Here is an 11989-nt window from a genome sequence, read left to right as displayed (position 1 = left end):
TGATTTCTTTAGCTTGGCTATCTTTTTGCATTTGGGTGAAGAATTCTTGTTGGTTCTTTTGCATTTGGAGGACCGCTTTTTGAACATCAAAGCTTGTTGAAGTATGTGTCCTCAACAATAGTGCGATCACATATTAAATCTCATAATAAGAATACAAAAGGGATGATTCAATATATTGTCAACTGAACAACATTGATCGGTAACGATTGACTGACTAGAGTTTGACGTTACTGTCGTTTGACGGTGGTGATCAGTTGATCCCTTAAGGTCACACCTATAGGACAATTCCCTTAACTGATAAGTTAATTAATTGTATGTCGATACAGATTAATTAAATCCTTAAATTGAACAAATTTTATCAATGAGTGAGAGTTATATATCTTATTGTAATTTGATTAAATAAGATTCAATTTATTAATTAATATGTTATATTACTAAGAGTAACTAGTTAATCACAATTGCGAAATATTGTAGATTATATTAACTAGACTTAATATGACCCATTTTATATACATATAATTATGAATTACTTGTTAATTTGTTAAATGTAATTTTTTTGATATATAATGATATTTAATTTGTTAAATATACATTAGTATGTCTAATGACTTGTTACATGTCACATGTCATGACATATTACAAATGACAAACTACAAAAATAAAATGGAGTCCATGTCATGTATGTGGTTGATTATTTTATAAGGAAAAGCATAATCATCACACTTGACCTACACCTAAACCTAGCCTATTATTTGGGTAAGACAAAAAGGAAAAAGAAAAAGCTTTATCCCTTCCTCATGGACCATGAAACCGGCACCCCCCTCCGCTTTATTAGAAAATGATGTTCTCATTTTTCATGCTAATCTTTATGCTTATCTCAAAAACTCTCTCTAACATAAAATACGTTTTATGTTTGAATTTGTTCTAAAAAATCTAATATCACAAAAATATTACTAGTGTAGTAATAATAATATTATTAGAATAAATTTAAAGTTACTAGTAATATTATCTAGTTAATATTATTATTAGTGTTAAGGGTACGTCTTGGGTGAAACTAAGAGGAGAGTTTCTAATATGGAACTTTGGTTTTTTAGAGGATCATCCTAATGTTATTGAGCTCAAGAACAAGGTTAGGAAGGTGTCCTACCTTGTGCCCGAAATTCGGTCCACCCATTGTTCTCAGAATCCCGATTCGATCCTACGATTCTACGATTTTACGATCTAAAAATGGTTGACCGATCCTGGATCTTACGATTCTATCATGGTTGTAGAATCTTACTATCCTAATCATCTGAAAATTTCTAGAGGTAGAATCATAATACGATCCTACGATCTTACGATCCTACGATCCGATTTCATAGTAAAAAAAATATATATATTTTTATATAATGACATCATAAAACTCAAATTTCGAATAAGTTGTAGAAACATGTTCATATAATAATATTAAAATCATTAATTATCAATATTTTATGGATAAATATTAATAAATAAGTATTTTGATCTTCAATGATATGTTTTTACCAAATAAAAAACTATAATTGGTGAGTTTGTAGAATCTTACGATTCTACGATTCGATTATACCGATTCGATCCTACCCTCCCCATCGATCCAAAGTAGAATCCCGATCCTGACAACATTGGGTCCACCATTTTGTAAGGGTAAACCTGTTTTTCTCCTTATTTCATTTATTTACATATTGCATGTAACTAGATCTATTATTCTAAATTAGTGAGTAATTTAGAAACTAATTAGAGGAGTCTAATTAGGGGTTAATGAACCTGTCAATTGGTATCAGAGCTATGTTGTTGCATGCAAATCGTTTTTTTTGAGTTTTTTACGAGTTATTAGATGACTAAAACAAAAACCGGAAAATTTGTGTACATATAGTATATACACGAAATTTTTCCATGCATGTATACATTCTGGACCTAAAATGTTTTAGGTCATTTTAGATGATTTATGGAATTTTATTGCTCATTTTTATAATTTATTGGATAATAATAACATTTTATTAAGTAAAATGGTTATTTAATAACTAAAAATAGTTATATGATGTTTTTGGCCACGAAATTTTAATATGATCTCATATGCATATTTTACTTATTGTATTTTAAATTTGTGGTTAATGTGATTAATTTTGCATGATTTATGATTTTAATGGTTAAAATAGAATAAATAGAGATTATATTAGCTAAATATAGCTAAAATGAAATTTATGGCATGAAATTTTTCCCCAAAGTTGCACACATATTTAGAACATCAGATGTAAAATGGAAATATTATTTTTGTGTGTTTATTGATTTTTATGTGATAAAATCAATTAAAGGCAACTTTATTAGTCATAAAATTAAATTCGAAATTTTTGGGTTGGATGTATGTTTTTCTGGGATCTAGAAATTATTATAAGTATGTTCAAAATTTTGATTTTGATTTTTCCATATTTTTGTGATTAATTTGGAATTAAATTGTAAAAATTTTGATTTATGTTATTTATTCATGAAATAAATTAAAAATACTTTGTGAGCAATTTTTATTGAATTTTTGGGATCTTGGTCATATTCCAGAATATACAAATTTTTTATTTCGAATTGTTTCAAATATTTATGATTTATTGGGAATTATTTCTTAATTGTTAAAATTAATAAAATTATAATGAGAAATAATGTAATACCAAGTTAGATTATTGTCAAATCTTAGTGTGGACTAATATTTGAGTCCTAAGAAAGTTAGGGTAATTAACTTGGGTTTAAATTTGATTTAAGTATTATTTTGGTGATTTTAATGAGTTAAAAGTCACGCATTTCCATAAAACCAAAGCGATATACGATGTAATCTAGTAAGGCGATTTGGCACATTCATTTTTGCATGTTGAATGCATATATAATGCTGCATATTTTATAGATGTATGTCATTTACACTTATGAAATTTTGAATCATGTATTTTGTCTTAGTATGGCCTTAGTTTTTAATTGGTATTACCCGTAATGTAAAGTAATATCGATTTGGTTGTAATTTTAATGTGATTTCGCATCACCGTTTTGTAATTTAATAGATTTAAATTTTTATTACACATGTATAATAGGATATGCTATGTATTTTATTATTATTTTGTAATTCCGGAGTTTCCTAAAGACGGAGCCATTCGGAAAGGAGTTCCGATCAAGACGGTGTTTCCTTGGGAGGCGTGTCACATGAAGTTCAAGGGACCAAAGGAGTTGGTTTTCGAATATGTAATAGATTATTAGATTTTCTATTTTAGAAAAGGCCATAGTAGGAAATTGTATTTCTTTACATGTTTTATTATTATTATATGTTTGCATGCATGCCAAATCGCCATAACATCACATGCATATCGTTTTATATCGAGTTCTCGACCTTGTCAATTATAATTATCGATAGATGACTAATTTAGTTCACTTAAAAGAGATAGATAATAAATTGACAAGACCTTCACATTTCTAAAAATTGAGACTTAGCCTTACCAAATAGTAGGAACTCATGAATCCCAATTTCATTAGGGGTACAATACGGTATTGAAATATTATACCGGGGTGCTTTCTTTTAACGTTGGGTAAGTGGGGTAATAAGATGTTATTACATTTCGAAATTTGGTTGATCTCAACGAAAGTATTAGAGGGACCGTTGTCCTAATAGGTTCGGGCTAAAGATGAACTTAATGTAATTTCATCGACCGAGAGTTCTAAGTGTAGAATCGGTTAAACAAGTTAACCCACCAAATTGTATTAGTAAAGGTTGTAAAGGGACCGTTGTCCCACAATCGAGCTAGTATGAATTTGGGTCTTGGAATCATTTATATAATTGGGTGAAGGTCATTATATAAATACTTTAACTTGCTAAAAGTTTTCATATATTACGATGAATGTTAGTTTTCCCACTATTTCGTTGGTTAAATTTGCTCTATATCTTTGCTCCTAGAAATATACGATGTCATTTCGATTTTAACGTATGTCTCCATTAAACCACCATACATTCGGGTTAGTGGTTAGTGTCACATGCAGTGAGGTGCTTACATTCCCTTTTCTTCCACTTTACCCATTAACTCCACATTTAGCCAAATTTGCCTTTTGACCCTTAACTACATCCCAAACATAGCCTGCCTTGTCGAGCTAGTTTAGTTTGTTTTTGCGGGTATATAATTGATCATGCCAAATTTGGTTTGTATTGGAAGTTGGGAGTTGGTATTTTGGAGAAGGAGAAATGAAAAAAACAGAAAAGAAAAACGAAAGAAAAGAAAGAAAAAAAAAGATTGAAAAAGAATTTGAATGGTATCGGTTTTAATCCTATGCTCTTATTTTATCATATGAGGAGTTTTGATATTTGATTAGTGAGTTTTTATGCCAAATCAAGGCATTTTTGCTTATTTTTGGAGATGGATTAGAAGTGGATTTGGTTCATTTGGCTTTGTTTAGGTAGCTAGCTTGGCTATTACCCTCACATGTCCAATAATGTTTTGCCCCTTCTTACCCATTACCTCACTTTTCCATACTTTTGTAAGCCCTTGGCTGTGATAGGACCTTGTTTGGATGAAATGTATGTGTACGGTAGCAAGAATTGTCTATCATACTATATTGCATGCATGCTTATGTGGGTCGTAGTTAGGTGAGCGACTTCTTATTCTTTCTCCCTTACATATACTTGCTTACCCTTTGCTTAATGAGAGAAGAGTGACCTATGAGAGTCCATTTTTAAAGGTCTTGCAAGTTCGACGGTTCAGCTTTATTATAAACATCTTACAACTCGTTTATATTTGACAGTTTTTGCTATAAGTGTTAGTTTGCTTACATTAAATTGGTTTAAGTGGACGATTTGTAGGTGGCTCTGAGTTTTTATTCCGTTCTATTAGTTAGTTGCGTATAGTTTGCTTCGGGGACAAGCAAAGGTTTGGTTTGGGGAGATTTGATGCGTGCATTTTATATAGTCGTTTTGAGCCTTATTTGCATGCATTTCTATGCAATTCCCGTAGTTTTAGGCTACGAAATGCCCCGAATAGTCTACTTTCGTTCGTTTGGCTTTAATTGCAGGAATGGACCTGAAAGAAACATAATTGAGCCTTTTACTGTCCCTTTAGCTTGCATTTAGGAGATGGAAGGAATTGGAGCGAGAATACCACTGTCTTGGGATGCGTGAAGTCGTCTTGGAGGCTAAATCATACGTCCTATGGCTGATTCAGTGGCAGTTGACTAGATCGAGAGGTTATACTGGTTAAGTTGCTCGATCGAGACCTTTGTGATGGTGATAAGTCCTCGATCGAATCCCTGCTGTGTTCGATCGAGAGGTGCCTTTTTTTGTGGTCCTCGATCGAATAGTCTTTGTACTCGATCGAGAGATTTTTGGCTGGAAGTGTTCGATCGAGGAGTTTAAGAGTGCTCGATCGACCACTTTGAGATCTGACGCCGGATTTTCTTGCGTGAACTTATCTATTTAATTTCTTAAGTTACGTAATTAGGTGAATAAAAATATCTTTCCTATAAATAGGAGAGACTTAATTAGGTTTTAGGCATCTCACCTTTTAATCATTCAGTTTTTAGTCATTAATTTCAGAACTCTTTAATCATTCATTTACTCTCTCGCGACGTTGCTTATTTCCGGATCTCGATTTGTGTAATCTATTTACTCTCTTGTCATTTAATTTAATTCTCTTTTGCAACACTTAATTCATTGTCCTTTAATTGCTGGTAATTATTAGACTTTATATTAGTTTATGCGATTTCTATTTAATCATCTTTATACCATGTTTGTTAATGTTTTATCAATCGTTATTGCTTTATTTACCGTTATGAGTAGCTAAATTCTCTATTGTTAGTATTAGGGGATCCATGATAGTAAAACAATGATAGTTTAAATGTTTAGGAGGTTTTTGTTGTGAGAATTGTTTTATGGAAATATAACAGTAATTATTAGGTTGAGTGCATGCAACTGAATTAATTAAACTGGTCAAATTCAGACCTAGATCGGAAGATTGGAATGAATAGACCTGTTAGGAACAATAGACTACCTTAATCAGAGCGGGAGCTATTTAGGAAGAACCTAGGGTGGATAGCGGACCGGAAGGACCTTTCCACTACCCTTCTCACATCAGACCGACTGACCTTACCTTTAGCTGATTTGTATAATATCATGGTGAACCGACATTCTGGCATCTTTCTCTTTATTTGATCAATCTCTATTTCATCCTTGCCAGTTTTAATTGTTATTTCTTTTATTGCTTTTATTTCAGTTCATTAGTTAGTTGGAACAACTCAACCAAACCCCCATTTTGTGACCGTAGACAAACTAGATGACAAGTAGATAGTGACCGCCTCCATGTGGAGTACGATACCCGACTTACCTCTACTATATTAGTTAAAGCCGGTTAGGTTTATTTTTGATAGGTTGCGACAGCCGTGTCAGAGCTTTCATATAAGGCAGGAGTATTTTGGAGAACATCTTAGTTTGTCAAGATTGGGTGAGGCTATACAATAGAGGGAATGCTTCCCCAAGATGTATGTACAAGATGGACTTACAGAAGGAATATGATTCAATAGAATGGGGTTTTATGGATCAAATGCTAGGGGCATTGAAATTTCCTGAAAGATTTAGAAGGCTAATCATTACTTGTGTATCTACTACTACCTTTTCGTTGAACTTAAATGGAGCTATGCTTGGGTACTTTCAGGGGAAGAGAGGATTGAGACAAGGAGATCCTATCTCTCCCTTATTATTTACAATATGCATGGATTATCTCACCAGGGTGCTAGATTATGCAGTTCAAAAATGGTACTTTAGATACCATACTCTTTGTGGTGCATTGAAATTGAATCATCTGTTGTTTGCGGATGGCCTCTTGATGTTCAGTAAAGGAGATGTGAGATCAATTATGCTGATTCTAAGAGCCTTCTCTACTTTCTCTGCAACATCTGGATTAAAACTAAATGCCTCAAAGTCTGAGGTGTTGTTTAGTGGGATTGCAGAGGATCTTAGGATGGATATTATTAAAATTTCAGGTTTTAGAGAAAGAACCTTGCCTTTTAAGTATTTGAGCATTCCAATTCAGGCAGGGAGATTTTTTTGCAAAAGAGTTATCATTTCATTTCTTAAAAAGAAAGGAAATTACAAAGTTTTGCAAAGACTAACCACTAGAGTATACAACCACAAAATAATAGCAAAAAGACTAGGTACAAAGGGCAATAACTAGCTGATTATAATCCGGGTTTTGCTTCCACATGAGTAGTCTGGTAATAACTTGAAAACGAATTCTCTGAACAAGCTGAGAAACAGGCTGAGATTTCCCCTGAAAAATTCGAGAACTTCGCTCCAGCCACAGATTATGCACTAAAGCAGCAAGGGAAGCTCTGAACCAGACTATCCTCCAACCTTTAGCACCACCCAGATGGTAGCTAGTATTTAATTCAGTAATGAGCAGCTGCCCTTGTCGTAGGATACCCATCCAATTCAACAGTGCATTCCAAGCTTCCTTAGAGTACACACAATGAAAGAACAGATGGGAATGCGACTCCTCAGCAAGCTCACAGAGTGCACATCTATTTACATGATGGAACCCTCTACATTTCAGATTATCAATAGTGGCTAGTTGATTTTGAGCAGCAACGGAGCAAATAATGCGATGACTAGGAATTATGCGAGAATGCAGAATGTTTTTAGCCCACAGATCAGCAGTAGGAGGTTGTCTGAAGAAAAGATATGTTTTCTACATACTGAGTTTACCTCCCACCACCCAGCTATTAAGGAGAGTTGCAGCAGTATGAGGATCCCCTGTAAGTAGAACCAGTATATTCATGGCAGCAAGGATGCCTTTAAAACTGGAAGAAAAGTATTCCTTGCAAGGAACAGACCAGATGTCAGCACTTTTAAGTACATAATGTCTGATCCAATGAGCCCACTTACCAAGGGAGGAAGAAGAGAGGAGCCAAAGCCATTTACAGAGAAGGGAGAGATTCCAAGCTTCCAAGTCTTTAACATTGAACCCTCCTGCAGCAAAAGGAGAGCAAATGTGTTTCCAGCTCTTAAAAACTAACCTCCTGCTTGTAATACTCCGTATTTATATGTCTTGGGGGTACTCTATCGAGTAGCCCTTACTCTGTCGAGTAAGGGCAAGTTGCGAAGATAAATAGTTTCTGACCTGTTGGGCACTCGATCGAGTAGTGGGGCACTCGATCGAGTAGGTACTCGATCGAGTACCTTGGGTACTCGATCGAGTGTCCGGTTTTACGGGGGAGTTTTCTCGGGTTTTGTTAATTACGCGATTAAGGTATTTAAACCAATTCGTCTTTGTTCTAAATCACTTTTTACAAAACCTAAAACCTGTTTAAGAGAGAAAGCAACTTGTCTTCTTCCTAATCGCGTTCTTGACAATTCCCGGAGTTCAGACGGTCGGATCGTATCGTAATTCGTGTCGTTGGATTCCTTGCGTCGAGGGTAAGCTTCTAATATAATTTATATACTGTTTTGTTAAGAATAGTGAAACCCTAATTTAGGAATTGGGGGTTTTTATGAATAGTAATTGAATAGTAGTATCTATGTGTTGTATGGTAGGAGGAGAGTTCATAGAAGAGGCGTTTTGAGACAGCTGTAGATACCGTCTGCGTGTTGTGCTTTCCAGGTAGGATTTCCTACTCAGTATTAGTCCCATAATGGGATATTGGTGATGTGCTGTAATTAGTTGATTGGTATGATGATTGTGATTGTAATTGTGATTGTGGTTGTGTTTGTTGATGGTTCTCGAGATGCGTTCTCGGCTGAGTGGGGTCACTTGCGGGAGTGATCTCACGCCCTAGTTTCGCCTTCTGTGGAACCCGCCACAGAAGGGATGTGCACATTAATGGGACAGGGTTATCGCTCGTACGATGAGCGGGGCTTAGGTGGGAACGGCTGCGGTCCCCCACTGGCAGGGCTGGTCCAGTGGACAGTCAGTATTGAGATGATGGGAGTTGGTGTGTGTGTGTGTGTGTGTGTGTGTGTGTGTGTGTGTGTGTGTGTGTGTGTGTGTGATTCAGCTGTCTGTTTATCTTATTGTTGATATATTGAATTGTGTGATTAGTGCGACTTGACCCGTTAAATGTTTTAAAAACTGTGGTGATCCATTCGGGGGTGGTGAGCAGTTATTGAGCAGGTATGAGACGATGCGTATGGGATAGCTGGGATGAGTCACCACGTTGCAGTTTAGAAGTCTTCCGCTGTGTCTGACGCTTGATAGTATTTCGATAGTAGATAGTTTTGAGAACTTGTATTTCCTTTTATCAGTTTTGGTTTTTGGCATGTAATCACTTTAAACGTTAATTATTATTTAAATATGTTTCTTTATTGTCTTATGATAATCATTGCCTCGGGTAACCGAGATGGTAGCATTTCCATGCCTTAAGTGGTCCTGGTAAGGCACTTGGAGTATGGGGGTGTTACAAATGGTATCAGAGCGACGATCCTGAAACCTGTAACCAATGAACTTAATGAACATAGGGAGTCAATTAAAATGAACCCGGGGTAAAAGTTGTAGGAGCTAGTGCAAAGGCTTGGGAGACGTCCTAAAGCCGCAAGGGGTCGCCCTACAACTTTGAACCGGTCACGTGGGAAAGTGTTTGTCGAGTCGTATGTGTGTTTGGTTAACTGGTTTATGAATGTGATGGAATGTGTTAATTGTTGGATGTTGAAGTAGAAAGTTGAGCATGTGAAAGAAAATGGTGATATGAGGAAACTTGTTGATGAGATATATAGAAGAATCGTGGTTGGAATGAGAAACATGATGGATGATTCATGATGTGACATAATAATAACATGCGAATAGAAATGTTGTGTTGTATACGTATATTTTGTCTGCATAGAGTTGTATGATAAGTTTATGTACTTGTCCACGATTGTTCATGGGTATATGTTGTAAGAAGTGTGTAGCTGTAATTGATGGATTAGTTGGAAGAGATTAAGTAAGTAATTGCATAAGAATATGAAATTCATGGGTGGAGCATGTTTATGTGGGTAAATCGTGATTGACAAGTTAAATAACCTATGTGCATGATGAATGTTGTTGCTTGATTTTTGAAAATAGTAACGTATGATTACGAATACTGGTTTTATGAGTTTTGGACTGGTTTTGTTTGCTTGGTTGTTGTTTAAGTCGTTTGGGAAGTAAAAATCAATAGTTGTGTTTTTCGTTTATAACGAGGTTGTCTTTAAACTGTTATAACTTGAGATTCATAAATGATTTTGATGTGATTCCAATTGGAGATGATAGCTTGTCCTTTTACGATTCTAACGATAGGTCACACGCCCAAATTGACCAAGTAATGAGTGAGTTATGACTGTTTTACGAAAACTGGACAAAGGTCTTGAGAATTAGGGTACTCGATCGAGTATCCTTGGTACTCGATCGAGTAAGGGGGCACTCGATCGAGTACCTCAGTTACTCGATCGAGTAGCCCTGGTGATTTGTTTTACGTGCTTCTGATCTTGACCTACTCGATCGAGTAAGTCCCTTACTCGATCGAGTGGCCTGTACTCGATCTAGTGACCCTTGTTTTGGGTCATATGCTTATCTTTTGACTTCGTTGCATATTATGTTTAATTCAAAGTTATTATTTGGCTCTTTTATGCATTGTTTTACATGTATATTGGTCTTGACGCGTAAGTTACCCAATCTTGTGGTGTAGTGAGTGGCTTTTTGTGGTGAGTATGAGTTCGGTGGGAGGACATGAGTTATATGTGTTGTGATAGATAGTGGAAAAAGAAAAGGAAGATTGGTATGGTGTATAGAGACATAGAGCATGTTTTGTGAGATGAGATGAGTGATATGTTTGTATGTTGAGTAACGTAAAAGTAGGTGAATGTGGGCAAAGGATGATGTGAGTCTAAGGAACGTGAGAATGAAAGGATTGAGAGTAAGGATATGGATAGTGGCAACCTGAGATGTGTAAAGAATTATGGAGGGAGGTCGTTAAGAGCCGTGTGGGTTAAGAATATACATAAAGAAAGTTCGTTTTAAAGGGGTTGAGAAGAGTGGTATATAGTGAACTTTGTGGAGACATGTCACGGGGTGGAGATTTGGCTTTTTAAGAGATGAAACTATTGTGGGTTCTCCTTGGGCAATTAGCGGTATGAAAGGAATTTTGATTTCTAGAGATGTAAGAAGGGAGATGCAATTGTTGAACGGTAAACGTTGATTTTATGGATGGATTAGTGGCAAGGGTGATTGATGACATAATAAGAGAATATTTGTGGTAAGAAAGAGTGAGATGATATCGATATGAAATAATTAGATGTGAGTTTTGGAGCAGTGAGAAAGTAACCGGAACACTAAAGAGTTAGGTAGAAGTGATAAGGAGTTGAATGGTTAATTGATTTTGTAGAGTGTAAAAGAAAAGAATGAGGGGAATAAAACTAAGAAAATGTTGACCGGAGTTATGTGATATAGAGGTAAGGAGTCGTCGAGATGTGTGCTACCAATCATGAGGATGTTAGTTAATGGTTATAGAGGAGTTTCGGGACAACATGATTAGTCTTGAGTTTTGAAGAATTCAGGAAAGTAAGAAGTTGGTAGAATATCTGCATGATATGAGATTTTGGTGGAGATTTAGATGATGATACAGTTAAGAATGGTATTGGGAAGAATGTTGAAGTAATTTTGTTGATAGATTTTATGTTCGTTATTTGGGATGTTAACCAAAGATAGGAAAGAAATCGTGATATTTAGAGATGAGTGTAAGGATTTGATGTCCGGACAGTGGTAGTGTTATGGTTGTGACTAGTGGTTAAGGGTGATGGTACATTAGAAAGGTAACAATTAAGGCGGTTGATTTTGCGGATACAGTTGATGTATATGGTTGTGAGAGAGTGTAAGATGTGGTTATATGAGGCGGTCGTTAGTAGTTGAGTATTAATAGTATGGTTATACTTGGCATGAGGTGATGGTTATGCGAATGATGGAATATGCTATGAGGGGCATATGAGTTAAGCTCGGGCGACAGGTAACCTTTGTTG

General features: G+C 35.5%; 1 long non-coding RNA gene across 1 annotated transcript; it reads left to right on the top strand.

Annotated features, from left to right (window-relative positions):
- Window positions 1-8228: 8228 nt before the first annotated feature.
- Window positions 8229-9331, top strand: LOC141605425 (uncharacterized). Its single transcript, XR_012526357.1, has 2 exons — window positions 8229-8624; window positions 9124-9331. It is a non-coding gene; the product is annotated as an uncharacterized LOC141605425 (long non-coding RNA).
- The last annotated feature ends 2658 nt before the right edge of the window (window positions 9332-11989 follow it).

Source organism: Silene latifolia, chromosome 1, assembly GCF_048544455.1.
Source record: "Silene latifolia isolate original U9 population chromosome 1, ASM4854445v1, whole genome shotgun sequence".
NCBI lineage: Eukaryota > Viridiplantae > Streptophyta > Magnoliopsida > Caryophyllales > Caryophyllaceae > Silene > Silene latifolia.
The sequence above is the reverse complement of the archived record's forward strand: the minus strand, read 5'-3'. Positions and strand labels throughout refer to the sequence as shown.